This window comes from Ambystoma mexicanum, chromosome 6q (assembly GCF_040938575.1).
Source record: "Ambystoma mexicanum isolate Mex_15411 chromosome 6q, UKY_AmexF1_1, whole genome shotgun sequence".
In the NCBI taxonomy this organism is placed as follows: Eukaryota; Metazoa; Chordata; class Amphibia; order Caudata; family Ambystomatidae; genus Ambystoma; species Ambystoma mexicanum.
In genome coordinates, this window is record NC_090937.1 from 1066951471 (window position 1) to 1066972746 (window position 21276).

Sequence of the window (21276 nt, forward strand, 5' to 3'; positions counted from 1 at the left end):
GCCCTACTATAAATGCTTGGACTCTCAGAGTACCATTGTGGCACATGAGTGAATGTAAACGACCCTCCCCATAGGGTAACGCAAACAAATATCTACTGTCAACATGTACAGGAATGCTAAAGAAAGCATTCTTAAGATCCACAACACTGAAATGAGTAGCTGAAGCTGGAATCATCATTAATATGGTGGTCACATCAGGCACAATTGGACATTGTGGAGCAACAATCTTATTGATAGCATGCAAATCAATAATAAAAAGGAAAGGAATCACATTATCCCCTTTCTTATACATTGGTAGAATCGGGCTATTACACAAACTACCTGCAATTTCCTCAATCACTCCTCGATGTACAAAATCAGAAACTATACTCTTTAAAGCTTGTTCACGTCAACTAAAATCTTATACTGTGGAACACGTGGCAATTTAACACCTGCTTTCAAGACAATTTTAACAGGTTCAATTGCAAAATACCAACATCATTATCAACTGCCCATAAACATGCCAGAGCTTTATCCAATTCAGTCGGTAAAGGCCTAGTCAGAAATTGTGAAGCAAAAGTTTGTTGAGGTGAAATCGTAAAATGTACTCCATCCGGAGAACAATGAATTACGGCATTTAATTCTTTCCACAGATTCAAACCCACCAAATGTTTGCCACAATTTGTCATCAAAAGAAATAGACATGAATTGGTGAATGGCCTCAGTTAAATTGGTACCGGCTGGGAAACCGGACTAACCACTGGCGTACCAGAGAACCCTACAGAAATTTTATTCTGCCCTGACAGTGGAATATCTGGAACCCGCAAATGATCAATGGAACATTTCTGTGCTCCCGTATCTATCAAAAATAGATGCTTCCTATTCCCCACCTTCATTTCTACATAGGGCCCTTTCTGATCAACGGGAATAGGCACTGGTTCCAGACTCTGCTTCGGGCTGTCCTAACGGAACAAAATATCATCAAATACGAGATCCTCAGAAAGATAGGCAGTCGAAGGATTATCAAAAATATTCCTGTTATCAACACTATGTTGCTGACTATCCTGTGAGAATGACTGTGGATTATGAGCGAACTGACTTCTACCAGGACCCCCTATCCCAGGGCGGCCTCTGGATCGTCTACCCATGGTACCATATGTGTTATTCGATCGCTGCTGAAGGATCAGGCATTGTGCTCGCCAATGACCTACTTGTCTGCAATAAGCATATTTGTTCATCTGTACAGGACCCATCTGCGCATTACTCTGTGGAGAAAACTGACCTCTAAACTGTGTGCTCCCACCTGTGGTTCCTGAACTATCTGCTGCAACAATACTTTTAAGTCTCCCTTCTTCTTTTCTATCTTCTCTTTTTCACTATTGACTCTATTTTCATAATACTGAGCCATATGCAATACTTCAGACTGCGATTTAGCTTGCCTGGCGCTTTCGGGAGTCATAATTTGTGATTGGATATCGGGCAACAATCCATGCACAAATTTGTCCACAAACAGCCTTTTCCTTGACTCTGTGCTCAAATCTTGACCACTAAAATCCGAAAATACTTGGTAGCACCTTCAGATTTCCCCGCGGTGCAAGCAGTAAGCTTGTGCCAAACTTTTCTTCTTTCTGGAACTAGAGTATTAAATTTAGTTACTATTCTGTCTGGCAGTGTCAGTATCACCTGTGGTGGTCTCTCACCAGTTTACCTTTCTCCATCTATCCGTACCAAATTAACCGTGTGTCACCCAGCCCTGCCTGATCATCTACAGTTCTAATCTGTTTCCATAAATCAGCAGGTAGGATCACAGGGAACAACAAGTCTATGCCACCCACAGTGAAAACTGATGAATGCAAAACAAATTCTATTTCTTTAAAAAACCCTGTTGGATTTTTCCTAATATCTGGAATTGTCTGTCTAATGGTATTCAATTCCTGTCTGGAAAATGCTACATGAACATGCTATGGTATCAGCTGGAATTTCCACTTTAGGAACAAATGTCGGAGGAACCTCCCTTATTGGAAATTGAGAAGTAGGCAACTCTGAACGTTTGTTAAGCAATAGGGCTAATTTGAGTGATAAAGCAGTCGAAGCAGTATCGGGTGAAAATACTCTCTTATAAATAACCATCAAATATGCGGAACAACAAACCTTTTTCTTCATACACTCATCCTGGAGGTACTCTACCATTACCTGTAACAATTTCCTTTGCATAGCCAGAACATGCTCACTAAACGTGTCATATACTACCATGGGAGATATCGAAACATCCGAAATCCATCTAAGTGCATCCCTTGTGCAAATAAGCATTTCTTCACTCATTGGTTTACAAGAAGGAAGAAATTGCTTCTGCACATACGAAGCGTCTAATCTATCACCATCTGTTTCATCAGTCTTTAACTAATCCAACTCCCTCTTAAACTCGAAAACCCTCTCAACATGCTCATGTACTTTCTCCGCAGTCCCTTGAGTAAGCTAAGACATTCAAATCCCTCAGCCCTTGTGGGACATCCATGTCCGTCAAATCATTCCACATTTCAGCCAAGTGCATTCCCATCCCCTCAATCAAGACATTTTGTTCAGGAATACTTTCTTGGTCAAAAATTGTAGTTAAGACAGCTGCTTTTTCACTTTCTTCTATACATTTCTTAGCCCATACATACAATTGTCTTTTTCTAGCTTTAGAAATTATACCACGAGTCACTATTTTTGATTCAGCACTCGCCCCTTCAGTTGCTACAAGAGGAGCAGAACCACTTGGGAAAGAGAGTTCAGACAAATCCTGTACAACAGCTAGTGGAGACACTACCACTGGCAGTAAAGACGGAATTACGGGAACAGCAATTGCCGGTGAGGGTGGAGATGCAGAAGGGGGAGCAACAACAGGAAATGGAACAACTAGAGTTAGAGGAACAATGGGAGGAACAGGAACAGCAACGGAAGGAGATGCAACAGCAGGAAGAGATAAGACAGCAGGAAGAGGCACATAAGGAGGTGGCACAGTGGCAACAGTCCTACGCTCATTTAAAAGCTTATCAATTAGTTCGTCTGAGGCATTAAAGTCCTTAGACGGAATATTTTCTGCACACTAAGTTGGAAAGCCCTATCCATGTTTCTAACAGATTCCGACTTTTTTTTCAACCATACAATAATGCTTTCTCAGAGTTAAACATGTGACGACGTGCATGTTTCTCTTTACTCTTAAGTTGATGCATAGCTTCCTTTTTCCAATTCTGAATTACATCAAATGCTGCAGGCCTGGCCTTTTTCCTTAAAAGTATAGACTCCAAATACTCTATACGGGTGATCTCAAAACTACCATGAACTGACCACTGAAAATTGGAAGCATATCTAGTTTGTCTGTGCCAAATATCATTGAATACTATACTACCAATGCATAGTCCATGCCGGCGAACCGTCCAGAGGCGCCGGTCGGCCAAATTCCAAAGATTGTCTGTCTCTGCGGAATAGACCCCTGAAACAGGCAGACAATTTCCCGGGCATATCAGATCACTGGTGTTACCTGGCGTCATTTGAACCCACGGGTGCAAATCTACAACCAAATATCAGAATACTTAGGAATTGGGGCACGACTCACCTTATTACAAAGGACAAAAGGAGGTCCAATCGGATAACAAAGGATCCTTGTGGTTGGCGATTTTGGCAAAGAGCCCGCCTCGTTATGGGGACCCTCATCAAGATGCCCTCTCGAACCGTGTGCTCACCGTTCAGGGATTGGATTGTGCAGTACTGTTGAGGTGTTGCATCTCATACAAAGGGGCCCCATTTTTCTCACTCTCCGATCCCGGTCCGATAGCCGCATCTTCTCTTCAGCCAGGTGACATCAATCTTGAGGGTCCCTATTCGGGCGCCATCTGAAAGACCAAAGAAATATCGAGGCTTAGTACCACAAATGAAATACGCCAATCACGGGTTGAAAAGATGCAATTATTTTTTATTACTGTACAGTATCAAAGCAAAACAGATAGCTATCTGGCTCCCAACACCTCACAGTGTGTACCAGTAGACACAGTGAGGAGTGAGAGTGCTGGACATTTAAACACAGACATATTTATACTATTTTCGAAACATTGTCCAGCCTCTTTCCAATCTAATAGGTTACAAGCTAGAGTTTGTGCCCAGTTCACATGTCAAATATTACAATATTGTACAAGGAATTAAACAAGTTTGCATGTCCATGAAGTTACAATGATGCTGTTGGTTCTCTGATCCATGGTAAGCTTTGCTCCAAGACTCTCTACAATGCAGTTCAGCCAGAAAACACAATCTGAGTTTGTTCTCCATTGTCTCATTGTTTATATGAGGATGAGGCATGTGAGCGCAGACAACACTTGGATGGCAGTTCATTCGAGTCACAAGGTTTCTTTACATTGGTCAAAGATTCTGCTCTCGGTCAGCCTAAACATTAACAAAGCTCAAAGGTCGTTTTGACTTGACTGCAATTTAGAACATGAAACAAGAGTTGAAATCAAAATGGCGGATGATTCTTAAAATGGTGGCGACATCGGTCGAAAATCAATTCATTTCAGACGCGATTTTCCGTGTAACGTGAATGGGCTCAGGCCAATATTCATAATAAGGCGGTAATATGTGAATAATGTTCAACATACTATAGGGTGCATATGTAAACAATCTTTGATTTCAGCTTTGTGAAATGAAGTGTCAATAAATACAGATTGCACCCAATAAAAAGGTAAATGCATGTGAACTTCTTGGGATGCTTTTAAATTTGTTTCTACATAAAGCAACTTTTTCTAAACAAACCTAATAATGGCAACAACTAACTGTGCTTTCTACTTGCAAACAGATTCTGATACATCCTAAATGGAACCAATAGATCCCTCAATAGCCCTGTAAGATGTAAAGCCATGTGTGGGTGCAATCTCTGCATGGAGCCACTGGAGAAACTCCTGTCCATCCACAACATCAAGCTACCCCAATAGGCGTACAACATAGAGATCTGCCTGAATGTTAATTGCCAAACTGAAGCTGTACCCCAAGATGAAATGAAGCTCATAGGATGTACCCTTAGCTTGGTCCCATCACCAAGTCACAGAAATTCACTCACAATGGGAACATGGATAACTGGATAACTGAGGCACTGGAACGCATTGACCGCTTGGACAACAAGATGATGCGCCCCATGACTAAGAACCCCAAAAAATAAATTGAATACTGGACAAAACATGGATGAAAAATTATAACCAACAAGAAATATTGTCCAAGATAGATCCGCCAATTAGCCACTTTGTAGTATATACAATCATATGTTATCTAAGTACTTAGACTAATAAAGATAGTGATAAAGGAGGCAAAAAGAGGCACACATTGAGGCTGTTAGGACGAAGTTCCAGAGAGCTTCTGTGTTGTCAGAGGCAATAATAAGAGGAGTGATGATCATGTGGCTGTGTAAGCAAATCTAGGCCCTGATAGAAATCAGGCAGCAAGGAGGATCTGGTGTAAGGAGTCTGCTAGGACTATAATCCAGAGGATGGTAAAATCAAAGAGGCATGAGGGACTGTGACTAGCCTGCTGGGGGATATAGTCTATATCCTGTTAGTCTAGTCCTGTGGCCATCAGAGATTAAGGAGCTTCATTAACCTGATAGGGATGGCGTTGGAAATATAGATACTGATCTTATCCTGTAGTAGACTCAAGCAAGGGGAGCGCCACTTGTGTGGTGATTGTGAATAAATTCAGTCTGAAAAGCATGCAAGCAGAAGGGAAAGGTTCCTGCTGGTAATCACTGTGGGTATCAGCTAAAACCATGGGTGATTACACAGTCTAGCTGGCAGTCAAGTCCTGTGTAAGCAGCTACAACACCTATGTGCAAGACTCACATCTGAGGACATTTACCTCTACAGTTAGAGCAACCATGATGGCCAAGGAAGGAGCATGCTGGGGTGCTTTATCCACCCTGAGATTACGAGTGAACTGAATAAACCCCAGAGGATGCAGCAACTTTGAGCTCCTGTAATCGAGAGTAAGGAAATTCACTTTGAATGGAGCTCTAGGTCCCCCCTTTGTATACATCCCTGAACTTGATTTTGTTAATCCACCAACATGGCACAGTTACTTACAGTCCTCCTCTTGTGTTGTAGATTCCTCCCCAATAAGGACTGCAGGAGAGCTTTACAATCCTGTCCCTAACCACCTGTGAATGACCTGCATTTAACCCTAAGAAAGGGCATAGAGAATTCTGCCATATAGGTCCAGGTCTAAACAAGAAGGTTGTTCTTGCATTACTGGTGAGTGTTTTCCAATTGCAATTATTTACCTATTACACAGAGCTAACAATTCATCGGCTAAACCACACTTTGCAAATGTTTTAAGTCTACTGTCCCCCCTCCTAGGCGACCACATTTGTATAACATTACAGAAAGTCGATTTAACATTTCAGATAAATGTACATTTCTCAGGGGTAACACACAAGGACATTAAATCATGTGTGTGGTTAAATGTTGGAATGTCATATCTGGTCTGTTTAAATAGATACACATCAGACACCTTTGACAGAAGCATAGCTCCACAATTGACATGTCATGTCATCTGTACAAGCACTCCATCCAGCTATCACTAACACTTTAAAAAAACAGGTCTTTAAGCGGTTACAGCAACACTGAATCCTACTTGCACAATTGTAACAACATGCAAGTACAAAATCTGCTTTTCTTTATACTCCTTTTTTTTAACAAGATAGAAAAGAATACTGGGCAACAATAATTAACAGAAAGATCAGTGTTCTTTCAAAAGTGCACAGACTTCTTAGAAGAAATGCCCGGGGCCTAGTCATGGGCTGTCTTAATTCTTCACAAGAAGCTTAACCTATACTGCCTGCAAGCTGACAGGTGCCCACTAGACAAAAGAACTGAGGAGAGCAAAGACATTTAGAGCCCTCCAATGCCTTTTTTCTAGTAATACAAAATTGGAGCATCATGAAGGGCAATGTTTGGTCAGGTCCACACAGCAGTATTATATACAATTCATATCATGTGCACCATCTCACGTTTTAAGATAAAAGAGAAGAGTGTGAATTTTTAGCATCAATTATGCTGCTGAAACACAAAGACCAGAGTCAGTTTTGTGATAATTTTTGATCTGATCCAACAGAGAATTACAGAGTAACCACATTCAAAGAGAAACTTTTCGTTCAGCAAGGGGCAAAATCAGAGGCAAAACTCAAAACATTCATGAAGGTTTAAAGTTTTGCACTCTGGGCATATAATCCCTGAAAACGAGCAATTAGGACACTAGTATATTGCAGAAATATTTGTTCACAAATCATTCGCTTTACTTCCAGTTCAAAACGATTACATAGAACGCATGCTGGCAAATAGGCAAACACTAGAGAGTACCACTCCCACTTTCTGGTTTTCTCTCGTGGCTGTGCAGTGTTGCATACGGCAATAGCTTAACTGGCAACACTGGGGCTCGATTTATAAAGCCTCGTTTACAATGGGATTGTATCATTGAAGAACGCGTTTGATAAACAGGCCCTCAATGTTTTCCTCAATCACCTCAGAGGATGATGGTGGCGAGTGGGGCACACATATTTATTTTATTTTATTTCTTCTTTGCCATATTTGAGTTTTGAGTGACCAGTGTGCTCTGAGGAGGCAAAGGGGTTTAGTGGCAGAGGGTTACGGGGCTATGAACAGTGGGAACTAGGGGGTGAGGGCAGAGGTTACAATGGAGAAGAAGAAATCCATTATTGCTGGTTAAGTGTGTGCTGGAAAGGCTCTTCATTACATATATTAGTTAGTTAGGTTGACTTTCCTGTAGAAAGGGCAGTTATTGGAAAGGATACATTTGGCACCGTTTGACAGATCTACACAAAACTATGCAAAAGAAATGTAGACCCAACTCAATGTTTTTGCAAAGTTTGTTGTTGGAAGGACTTGCAACAAATTTGGGCCAGGTCCCAAAATCATGTTTTTTGCAAATGTGGGCCCTCATCTGAAAATGACGGCCGGAATTACCGTTACAGCCAATGCATCTGGTGGAATTACAGCCACATTACAAGTGGGCGGGTGCAAGTGCCAACCATCGGCGGTAACAGTAAATACACCCACCATTTTTATTGTCAAACTCAGAATAACCGCCAATATCCACTACTGTGTGGTAATTTTGCCAATATTTACTGGAAATATCGTTACAGGCAAATAATGTATAAATATATTGGCAGAATTAGTGCAAGTGGAAATAGCATCATTAATGAAACAGGAAGCTGCACTGCAGACATCTTTAAAAACACAATCCATTCAAAATCACCCATTTCCTGCAGCCATCCAAGGGTGAATGAGGGTTGATAATGTCTGGGAAACAAGAAAGAAGCACATTTCCTGAAATGTGTCTCAGGGAGCACAAGTTCATGGCAACTGGGCTGATTTTTTTGGCAGAGAAGTTTGTGGTTCATACTGAGAAGCTGTATGGTGGGCAGAGCAATACATCTACACAGTAGAGGAAGGCGTCCATTCAAGGAAGGACAAGGTGGTGGCAGTAGGAACAGTACCCAGAGACATTGAAGAAATTAAAATAATGGAGGATCAACCTTGAAGCTAGGTTACGTACACTGCTGGGTCAATATCACCGGGACACGGCAGCCACAAGTTCACCCCATGAGAGGAGACAGTGAGCTCCATCTTCCATATGGCTGGCCTGAAGGGTCTAGGTGTAGCTGAGGGTGCCAAAAATCTGCAGACTATGATGAATAAATGTTTAACCTACTAAAAAGTACATGACCCAAATGCAGTGGGAAACCACATACTGTTGCCACCAATGCACTTGCACAATGTTGCCATCAATCCACTGGCCCCAGCGATGTGTGCTGAAGAAAGGCCTTAGCCATACGCATTGGCATGCAGTTCAAAAATGATGTCGGCAAATGTCAAAAAGGACCTGTGCACTTTAGTCACACCTTCTTGAATTTCTTGGGACTTGGTGTGTTGTGCACCCTGATTAATGTGTGCATTGCATTGCCCTTGTGAAAGCTGCTTGTTGTCAGCGGCATTATGCATGTCTGGCAGACATAAGATGGCACTATGTTATGTAAGTTTTGCATCACATGGTTGTCTCCCAGATGTGATAATCAGGGGTAATTATGTTTTTTGTAGACATGTATAGGAAGGAAAGGAGCTATGATTACTAGGTGGTACTGGAGATCACATGGATTCCTGTAATACCCAGTGAGGCCTAAGAAGGCTCTCACCTGGGTCTGAGTAGTAGGTGTTATCCAATTTTGCACAGCTTCAATCTTACTGAGCAAAGGCCTTATTTCTCCACCTCCTACCTCATGTCCAAGATAGACTACCTTACTCTGTCCAATTTGGCATTTACTCGCCTTTATGGTCAGATTGGCTCGTCTAAGAGCCTGCAAAACATCTCTTAGGTGGGTTACATGTTCTTCCCAGGAATTGCTGAACACTGCTATGTCATCCAAGTATGCCATGCAGAAGTCCTCCATCCCATTCAGAACCTAGTTTACCATCCGTTGAAATGTAGCAGGTGCATTCTTTAATCCGAAAGGCATTACCTTAAACTGGTATAAGCCAACGGGGGTAGAAAATGCACTTTTTTCCTTGGCATGGTCCGTCAGGGCTATTTGCAAATAGCCTGACGTCAAGTCAAATGTGCTGAGGAACTTGGCGGCGCCAAGTTTATCCACCAACTCATCTGTTCTTGGCAAAGGGTGGGCATCAGTCTTGGTGACTGCATTAAGAGCTCTATAATCCACGCAGAATCTAAGATCTTTAGATCCGGCCTTTGGTACTAACACAACTGGGCTAGACCATGGACTAGTAGAGGGCTCTATTACCCCGAGATCAAGCATCTTGCTGACCTCACCTTTGATGTGGGTTTGTACGTTTTCTGACATTCGGTATCCTCTGCTTCTGACTGGCAGACAGTCACCAGTGAGTATATCATGCTGGCCCCAAGGGGTCAAGCCTGGTGAAAGTGAGAACAGAAAGGCAAACTGATTCAACATAGATTTGCACTCTTCTTGTTGCTCAGGTGCCAGATTTGAAGAGAGATTTACTCCTTCAATTTTTTCGTCTAAAGGTAAGCCTCTGAGGAGATCAGGAAGAGCTTCACTATCTTCTTCTTCCTCGGATGATGCTAGAAGCAACACTCCTACATCAGGTCTATCAGGTCTCGAGACATACGCTTTGAGTCGGTTGGTGTGGAAGACTGTCGGAGCCTCCTTGGGATTGCCCAAGTCCGCCAGATAGTTGACCTCTCCGAGTTTACCCGCAACTCTGAAGGGTCCCATCCATTTGTCTTGCAAGGCCCTCTGCCTTATTGGGATCATAACGAGAACTAGCTGGTCTTGAGTGAACTCAACCATGTTAGCCTTTTGATCATGCCAGTGCTTGACCAATGCTTGTCCAGCTTTCAAGTTATCGCTTGCTTCTGTCATCATGTGCGACATTCTCCTCCGGAGACCTATCACGTAGTCAGTCACTCTGACTGGCTTGGGGGAAGGAGCACTCTACAACCCCTCCTTAATCAGGGCCAATGGACCTCTGACGGGATGACCATAGAGGAGCTCAAAGGGAGAATAACCTACTCCCTCCTGAGGGACTTCTCTATAAGCAAAGAGAAGGCATGGCAGTAGAAGGTACCACTTTCGTTTAAGGGGTTCTTCTAAAGCACCTATCATGCTCTTCACGGTTCGGTTGAACCGTTCTACCAACCCATTGGTTTGGGGGTGGTAGGCTGTTGAGAACTTGTAAGTAACTCCACAGGTTTTCCACATGGCTTTCATGTAGTGGGACATAAAGTGTGACCCCCTGTCAAAGATTACTTCCTTAGGAAACCCGACCCTGGTAAAAATTCCAAGGAGGGCCTTAGCCACAGCCGGAGCTGTAACAGTCCTCATAGGAATTGCCTCAGGATACCTAGTAGCAAGGTCTACTACAACAAGTATAAACCTGTTGCCCGAGGAGGTTGGAGGATCAAGGGGACCAACAATGTCAATCCCTACTCTCTCAAATGGGACTCCCACAACTGGGAGAGGCACTAAAGGTGCCACATTCTTGGCGCCAACCTTACCAGAGGTCTGACAGTTGTGGCAGCTCCTGCAGTGTTTTTCTACTTCGGCCCCCATCTTTGGCCAATAAAAGTAGAGAGATAGCCTTTCCTTAGTCTTCTTGAAACTCAAGTGACCAGCCAAAGGAATCTCGTGGGCTAACTGCAAGAACTGTGGTCTGTTCTCTTGGGGTACTATAAATCATATGTAGTCTCCAGGTGCAGACTCAGTCGATTCACTGTAGAAGAGGCCATCTTCCCAGTGCAACCTGTATTTCCCAGGCTCTTGCCCTTCAGCATGTGCTTCTGCCTGGAGGCGAAGACCTTCCAGAGTTGGACATTCCCTCTGTCCCTTACTGATGTCTGCCCTGTTGGGTCCACCTTCTGCCAGTAACGACTGCAGCTCAGGATGGTCAACAGGATCCAGATCTCCAATGAGTTCCTGGCCTTCCATTAGCTCTTCTTCAGAGTCTAATTCTGCCACACAGGGTTGTACATCCCTCTCAGCCGCAGCTGGAGGTGGAGTTACGGGTGTAACTTTGGACAACCGCGGGGAAGTCCTTGTTGGCTGCACGGAAATGCTGTCTGCTGGTTTCGGTATAGAAGTCTTAGGTTTCCCTTTCGCTTCTGATTTCTTTGACACAGCAGCTGACAATTCCAGTGGAGCAGGAGTGATATCTTTCTTCATCATCTCCTGGAGAGTACCTCGCATGGTTCTCTCCCTTGCAGGTCTGGTTAGCTCCTGTAACCGTTTACTAGGAGGTCTGGGGGTATGCGACACAACTCCGAGAGTTTTCAAATCGTTACCCAACAGAACGCGTCCTGGTACCTCACTCTGTATGCTGACAGGTATCTTCACAGTCATGTTTTACACTGGATGAGAACTGGTAATTGGGGAAGCATCTGCACAGGCCCTCCAGCTAACTTGGTGAGGCGTTTGGGTGCCTTAGCAACATCCTCAGCCTGAAAAAACGATGTATCCACCACAGTTATGCTGGCCCCAGTGTCCCTAATGGCAGGAGTCTCCTGACCATTCACCTGGACACTGTCCTTATAATACTCTTTAGTATTATCGGGGATAGAATTATAGACATCTAAATTCTGTTGTTCCTACAACCCCAGAGACACTAAAGAAACACTGGCTGAGACTCCAATGGGTTCATCAGCCAGCAGTAGAAAGTTTCCACTTGCCATTTGGACTTCCTCCTCTGGAGCGAAGGCAAAGGAGACAAGCTGGACCCCTGAAGGTTTACCCTTACATCTGGGATCTCCTTTCACGTGGTCAGTCGAGCCACAAACAAAGCATTTACCGAAGGCTTTCTGGAATGGTTGCTTGTTCTGGCCTCCTTCCAGTTTGGCACCAGAAGGCACGCTATTCTGCTGTGGTTTTCCTTGTGACTTACCCTTCTGGTTTTGTTTGGGGCCCTCTTTGGAATTTGAGTTATTAGAATTCTCTTTTGAGTCTTTTTTAGGCTGCTTTCCCTCATCCTTTTTCTGAGTTGCCCCAGAATCCTTATGAGTAGCCCTGTTGGCAACCCACAAGTGAGCAGCCTTAGCTAGCTTCCTGGAATCCAATTCCTTTGAATCAGCCAAGTGCTGTCTGAGCTCAGGAGAACAGGCATCATAAATAGACTGCAACATAAAAAGATTCTTCATACCCTCATAAGTGTTCACTTTGTAACCCTTAATCCATCCCTCTAAGTTTTTCAACCCTTCACTCACCCAGGTAGCCCAAGGGGTACCATCATGCTTTTTGAGGGTTCTAAACCTCTTACGATACTGGGAAGGGGTGTTCCCGAATCTAGCTATCAAAGCTAGTTTCACACTTTTGTAATCCTTCTTATCCGCCCCTCCCTAACTCTATTACCACATCAGTCGCAACAGGGGGGAGCCTAGAGAACAACCAGGGAAGTAACTCATTCCCGGTGATGTCCTGGAGCCCATGATTATATTCAAACAGTTTTAACCAATCCAACACATCCAATATCGGTTCATACATACCCACTAATTCCTTCGGCATCCGGGGTCTTTTGAGACTGGAGCTTCTAGAGGAACCAGAGGAGAGAGAAGCATTTTCCACAGACAACTTTTTCATCTCTAACTCATGATTAAGTTCTATTTCTCTGAGCCTTAACTCAGCTTGCTTCTGCTCAGCCTGAGCATTCATCCGTCTGAACTCTAGCTCTTGGTTTCTTTCAGATTGAGCAAAAAAAGTTTGTATTCTAATTCGAGCTTCATTTTTTCAAGTTCAAAATAAGCAGGGTTACATGTGGGACCTGGTATGGGCCCCGTAGGTACAGTAGGTAAGGCAGACAGAGGCTCAGCGTGGCTAACCTCATTAGGTTCACTTTCCTCTTCTGACTCATTATCAAGACTTTGATTCAGGTCAATACCATCACTGTTTTCTACATTCGCTAGAGAAGTTGGTTCCTCTGAACCGGTAGCCAGACAATCTCGCTATCAGTTCTACTTTCTTGCCTCTTACAGAAAGATTCTCTTGTCTACAGAGAGCTCTCAAACTCTCAGTATTTTCACTTGACAAGGACTCTTGACTGTAAACCTCCATAGTAGACATGTTTTTTGAAAGTTTTTTTTTAGTGCTAAGCTTTGTGGTTAGTTATCCTAAAGTGTTGAACAGCACTCTAAACTGTATACTCGATACAAATCCCACCGCTGTACACCAGTGTTAAGCGGAAAACCTGTGCAGTTCCCTCTGGGACCACTGCAAAAGATTTAGGCTTACAGGTGTTGGCAGTAAACCCACTTGGTAGCTGTCTGTACCACACAGATTCACCTGATAGCTGTGGCTGAGCAGTCAGACCTCTCTCAAGAAAAATTAGGCAGTATGTGGAGTATACAAAATAGGGCAATTTACACAGTAGAACAAGCAAACACGGAACAGAGCTTGGGTGCAAAGATATATAGGTATTTATTTATAACAACACATCTATGAAAAACACTCTGGCACTAATACGGCAAACAACTTCAATTACAATTACTATAAGTAAATCAATCCCTCTAACAATAGTTCGACAAGTCTAGGTTCAACGGCACCACTTATTTGCAGACAGAGGTGAATGCTTTAACCTAGATGGCACTCTAATATTCGTTAGGATGGGAGAGAAAAGGCAGGGTATGAAATCAACTCGGTACCAACACTTTTACGAACAAATGCAAGCAAGGCAAGTAAGGCAGGGTCTACTGTAGATCGCAAAGTTCAGAGGCCAGGCCCACTCGGAGAGAGGCAAGGTGATATGTTCCAAAAAGTATCACAATGGAAATGCACTTCGAGTCTTTGTCGCAAATTGTTATAGAAAGATTGGACCAGTCCAGAACAGAAAGTTAAGAAAGCTTGGAAGCGACCCAATGGAGAGGCAAGGAATAAGACACCTCATGCTAACCGTCACAAGGGAAGCCAGGCGGACACGGTACCTTGTATGTGGAGAGACAGCTCCGGCGGGGGCAGTTGTTCCTGCTGGTGGATGCAAGTCGGGGCTTTGCCAAGAGAAGAGATGATCTCGTCGTCTAAGGAAAGTTGAAGATCGTTGCACCACCAGGGAAGAGACCAGCCGCGGAGTGCTCCGTCACAAGGCACCACCTTTTGGTTGCGGTACGGGTTAGTGGCTATCCGGTTGCCGGGTTGCGCCATGGAAGTGAAGAAAAAGCAAAGGGGACTGGTTGTGCCCACCAGTCAGGTGAAGAAGACTCTCCGGCAGGGAGATCTCCTCTGTCGTCGGGAAGTGGTGAGTCGGTTCAGCAGGGCTCCACCGGAGGTGTCGTCGTTGCAGGTCGGCTCAGCTTTACCCTCGTCGGATTCTTAGGTCCTGTGGCGACTTCTAAAGATCCAGTCCCAAAAGCCCTGCTTTTATGCAGAAAACCCCCATTCATTCAGCCTAGATGTCAATCAAAACACGCTAAGTGGTGAGTGGGGTGGCTCACCACTTGGGCCAATCACACCAGAGTGCGACTTGAGTTGGCAAGGCAACTCAGTCCAGGGTGCCTAAAACCCCCTCCCACACCCCCTGTGGTACCCAGACAGAATGGCACCACTTTGGAGGGCCTCTGTGCAGAAGCCCGCCAAAAGTGGAACAAAGGGCTCAACCTTTGGTTTAGGAGTTACAGAGACGAACACAGACGCCATTTTAAAGACCGAGTTCTGGCAGAAAATACCAACCGATAGATTTGTTTAAGACAAATAAACCAGTGGTATGTTAGAGACTAACGAGAAAAAGTATTAACCTCCAACAATGGGAAGAATCCCATAGGGTTATATTCGGGGTCGAATAAAACAAGTAGTTTCCACTGCCACCAGCCAAAACTCGACGAGGGGGGACGGGACAGTGTCCCCTCGAATAGCAGACTCAGGGGTAATCCAATTACCCCTACCAGTACGTCCACAAAAGGATGGTTTGCACTAGCTCTGTTAGTAAATTTAGGTCTAGTAAAGCCAATGGTGACTTTACATGCCCTGTGAGACAGTAGTCAGTCCCAGTGTAGGGAGTCTATGGTGGGGGTCCTCTAGGACGCCCCGGTGTTACGGCACGGAGGGTGCAGTGTAACACACATAGCAAAACATATGAGACCCTATGGAGTAAAAGACCCCATAAGCCATAGAACACATTGACATTCAAAGGAATTAACCACATTCATGTCCAAGAGTGGGAAAAAAGAGTCTCACTCTTGGCATGATGGAAAAAAACAAACTCCTGAAATCCAGTAAAGCTGCTGGGGGACTCACTAGGTTAGGACATTCAGCCTAAACAGAGAATTCTCCCTAACACCCTGCAGGCAGCCCACACCACAGGGGACTACCCTGCACCCCTGCTCATGTCCCGCAGGCAGCCCATCCACCATGGGCATGCCCTCCATCCCAGCCACAAGTCACCTTGCAAGTCCCCTCACCCCCTAGCACTGTGGGGCACCTGTCCGCAGGCCCCCACTCATGTCCAACTCATGTCCCCATGCACCCCCACCCCCCAGCATCCAGGGGCACCCTCCACCATGCCCCCACTCATGTCTCCCAGCACCCCCACCCCCCAGCAGTGCAGGGGCACACTCCATCAGGCCCCCACTCATGTCCAACTCATGTCCCCCTGCACCCCCACCCCCCAGCATCCAGGGGCACCCTCCACCAGGCCCCCACTCATGTCTCCCACCACCCCCACCCCCCGTAGTGCAGGGCACCCTCCACCATGCCCCACTCATGTCTCCCAGCACCCCCACCCCCCAGCAGTGCAGGGCACCCTCCACCATGCCCCCACTCATGTCTCCCAGCACCCCCACCCCGCAGCAGTGCAGGGCACCCCCCACCAGGCCCCCACTCATGTCCCCCTGCACCCCCACCCCCCAGCATCCAGGGGCACCCTCCACCAGGCCCCCAATCATGTCCCCCTGGACCCCCACCCCCCAGCATCCAGGGGCACACTCCACCATGCCCCCACTCATGTCTCCGAGTACCCCCACCCCCCAGCAGTGCAGGGCACCCTCCACAAGGCCCCCACTCATGTCCCCCTGAACCCCCACCCCCCAGCATCCAGGGGCACCCTCCACCATGCCCCCACTCATGTCTCCCAGCACCCCCACCCCCAGCAGTGCAGGGCACCCTCCACCATGCCCCCACTCATGTCTCCCAGCACCCCCACCCCCCCAGCAGTGCAGGGCACCCTCCACCATGCCCCCACTCATGTCTCCCAACACCCCCACCCCCCAGCATCCAGGGGCACCCTCCACCAGGCCCCCACTCATGTCTCCCAGCACCCCCACCCCCCACAGTGCAGGGCACCCTCCACCATGCCCCCAATCATGTCTCCCAGCACCCCCACCCCCCAGCAGTGCAGGGCACCCTCCACCAGGCCCCCACTCATGTCTTCCAGCACCCCCACCCCCCAGCACTGTGGGGCACCTGCCAGCAGGCCCCCACTCATGTCCAACACATGTCCCTCTGCACCCCCACCCCCAGCATCCAGGGGCACCCTCCACCAGGCCCCCACTCATGTCCCCCTGCACCCCCACACCCCAGCATCCAGGGGAACCCTCCACCATGCCCCCACCCATGTCTCCCAGCACCCCCACCTCCCAGCAGTGCAGGGCACCCTCCACAAGGCCCCCACTCATGTCCCCCTGCACCCCTACCCCCCAGCATCCAGGGGCACCCTCCATCATGCCACCACTCATGTCTCCCAGCACCCCCACCCCCCAGCAGTGCAGCGCACCCTCCACCATCTCCCCACTCATGTCTCCCAGCGCCACTACCCGCCAGCAGTGCAGGGCACCCTCCACCAGGCCCCCACTCATGTCTCCCAGCACCCCCACCCCCAGTAGTGCAGGGCACCCTCCACCAGGCCCCCACTCATGTCTCCCAGCACCCCCCCCCGCAGTACAGGGCACCCTCAACCATGCCCCCACTCATGTCTCCCAGCACCCCGACCCCCCCAGCAGTGCAGGGCACCCTCCACCAGGCCTCCACTCATGTCTCCCAGCACCCCCACCCCCCAGCAGTGTAGGGCACCCTCCACCAGGCCCCCACTCATGTCTCCCAGCAACCCCACCCCCCGCAGTGCAGGGCACCCTCCACCATGCCCTCACTCATGTCTCCCAGCACCCCCACCCCCCAGCAGTGCAGGGCACCCTCCACCAGGCCCCCACTCATGTCTTCCAGCACCCCCACCGCCCAGCACTGTGGGGCACCTGCCAGCAGGTCCCCACTCATGTCTAACTCATGTCCCTCTGCACCCCCACCCCCCAGCATCCAGGGGCACCCTCCACCAGGCCCCCACTGATGAACCCCTGCACCCCCACCCCCCAGCATCCATGGGCACCCTCCACCATGCCCCCACTCATGTCTCCCAGCACCCCAACCCCCAGCAGTGCAGGGCACCCTCCACCAGGCCCCCACTCATGTCCCCCTGCACCCCCACCCCCCAGCATCCAGGGGCACCCTCCACCATGCCCCCACTCAAGTCTCCCAGCACCCCCACCCCCTGCAGTGCAGGGAACCCTCCACCATGCCATCACTCATGTCTCCCAGCACCCCCATCCCCCATCAGTGCAGGGCACCCTCCACCAGGCCCCCACTCATGTCTCCCAGCACCCCCACCCCCCAGCACTGTGGGGCACCTGCCAGCAGGCCCCCACTCATGTCCAACTCATGTCCCTCTGCACCCCCACCCCCCAGCATCCAGGGGCACCCTCCACCAGGCCCCCACTCATGTCACCCTGCACCCCCACCCCCCAGCATCCAGGGGCACCCTCCACCATGCCCCCACTCATGTCTCCCAGCACCCCCACCCCCCAGCAGTGCAGGGCACCCTCCACCAGGCCCCCACTCATGTCTCCCAGCACCCCCACTCCCCCTCAGTGCAGGGCACCCTCCACCAGGCTCCCACTCATGTTTCCCAGCGCCCCCACCCCCCAGCACTGTGGGGCACCTGCCAGCAGGCCCCCACTCATGTCCAACTCATGTCCCTCTGCACCCCCACCCCCCAGCATCCAGGGGCACCCTCCACCAGGCCCCCACTCATGTCCCCCTGCACCCCCACCCCCCAGCATCCAGGGGCACCCTCCACCATGCCCCCACTCATGTCTCCCAGCACCCCCACCCCCCTGCAGTGCAGGGCACCCTCCACCAGGCCCCCACTCATGTCTTCCAGCACCCCCACCCCCCAGCACTGTGGGGCACCTGCCAGCAGGCCCCCACTCACGACCAACTCATGTCCCTCTGCACCCCTACCCCCCAGCATCCAGGGGCACCCTCCACCAGGCCCCCACTCATGTCCCCCTGCACCCCCACCCCCCAGCATCCAGGGGCACCCTCCACCATGCCCCCACTCATGTCTCCCAGCACCCCCACCCCCCAGCAGTGCAGGGCACCCTCCACCAGGCCCCCATTCATGTCCCCATGCACCCCCACCCCCCAGCATCCAGGGGCACCCTACACCATGCCCCCACTCATGTCTCCCAGCATCCCCACACCCCCGCAGTGCAGGGCACCCTCCACCAGGCCCCCACTCATGTCTTCCAGCACCCCCACCCCCCAGCACTGTGGGGCACCTGCCAGCAGGCCCCCACTCACGACGAACTCATGTCCCTCTGCACTCCTACCCCCCAGCATCCAGGGGCACCCTCCACCAGGCCCCCACTCATGTCCCCCTGCACCCCCACCCCCCAGCATCCAGGGGCACCCTCCACCATGCCCCCACTCATGTCTCCCAGCACCCCCAACCCCCAGCAGTGTAGGGCACCCTCCACCAGGCCCCCACTCATGTCCCCCTGCACCCCCACCCCCCAGCATCCAGGGGCACCCTCCACCATGCCCCCACTCATGTCTCCCAGCACCCCCACCCCTCCGCAGTGCAGGGCACCCTCCACCAGGCCCCCACTCATGTCCCCCTGCACCTCCACCCCCAGCATCCAGGGGCACCCTCCACCATGCCCCCACTCATGTCTCCCAGCACCCCCACCCCCCTGCAGTGCAGGGCACCCTCCACCAGGCCCCCACTCATGTCCCCCTGCACCCCCACCCCCAGCATCCAGGGGCACCCTCCACCATGCCCCCACTCATGTCTTCCAGCACCCCCACCCCCCAGCACTGTGGGGCACCTGCCAGCAGGCCCCCACTCATGACCAACTCATGTCCCTCTGCACCCCTACCCCCCAGCATCCAGGGGCACCCTCCACCAGGCCCCCACTCATGTCCCCCTGCACCCCCACCCCCCAGCATCCAGGGGCACCCTCCACCATGCCCCCACTCATGTCTCCCAGCACCCCCACCCTCCAGCAGTGCAGGGCACCCTCCACCAGGCCCCCACTCATGTCTCCCAGCACCCCCACCCCCCAGTACTGTGGGGCACCTGCCAGCAGGCCCCCACTCATGTCCAACTCATGCCCCTCTGCACCCCCACCCCCCAGCATCCAGGGGCACCCTCCACCAGGCCCCCACTCATGTCCCCCTGCACCCCCACCCCCCAGCATCCATGGGCACCCTCCACCATGCCCCCACTCATGTCTCCCAGCACCCCACCCCCCAGCAGTGCAGGGCACCCTCCACCAGGCCCCCACTCATGTCCCCCTGCACCCCCACCCCCCAGCATCCAGGGGCACCCTCCACCATGCCCCCACTCATGTCTCCCAGCACCCCCACCCCCCCGCAGTGCAGGGCACCCTCCACCATGCACCCACTCATGTCTCCCAGCACCCCCACCCTCCTCAGTGCAGGGCACCCTCCACCATGCCCCCACTCATGTCTCCCAGCACCCCCACCCCCCAGCACTGTGGGGCACCTGCCAGCAGGCCCCCACTCATGTCCAACTCATGTCCCTCTGCACCCCCACCCCCCAGCATCCAGGGGCACCCTCCACCAGGCCCTCAATCATGTCCCTCTGCACCCGCACCCCCCAGCATCCAGGGGCACCCTTCATCATACCCCCACTCATGCCTCCCAGCACACCCACCCCCCAGCATTGCAGGGCACCCTCCACCAGGCCCCCACTCATGTCGCCCTGCACTCCCACCCCCCAGCATCCAGGGGCACCCTCCACCATGCCCCCACTCATGTCTCCCAGCACCCCCACCCTCCAGCAGTGCAGGGCACCCTCCACCATGCCCCCACTCATGTCTCCCAGCCAACACGTCATCACAATCTAGATCCCTGGCACTTATGGGCTGCCTCCACATGCCAAACACCCACCCAAGTATTGCATCCACCCACTTAGAAATGCCAATTACATGATACAACCCCAATGGCAAGTATGTAAATGAACACATGTCCCTCATATACACACAATGGGTGTCAGTGAATGTCAAAACACATATCATGACATGCATAAAACCAATGAGATGCTACTACACATTGAAGTTTGATGAAGAAAATCTATTAAAAGCAACATAAATGGAATCAAAAATAAACAAACGACAATGGGAATTAAAAACAAAAAGCAGCATGTCCGTAAAATAATGTAAAACCACAAATCATAATCCAAAGGAAAGGTGTCCAAAGTCACAGTTCAAAAAAGTAAATCCAAAGGAAAATCAAAACTGAAAACCATTGCTCCATGGGTAAATTCCAAATAAAAAATAAAATCCAACAGTCAACTATATACAGCTTAACCAATCCAGGGTCCATGATCCCAACAGAAGAAATGAAACCTATCTAATAATACTACCTAATTAAAAAAATATATACAAAAATGTGGTCCACTGTCCAAAGGTCCAAAAAAAAAAAAAGAAAAACCAAAGGAAACCTAACACTAA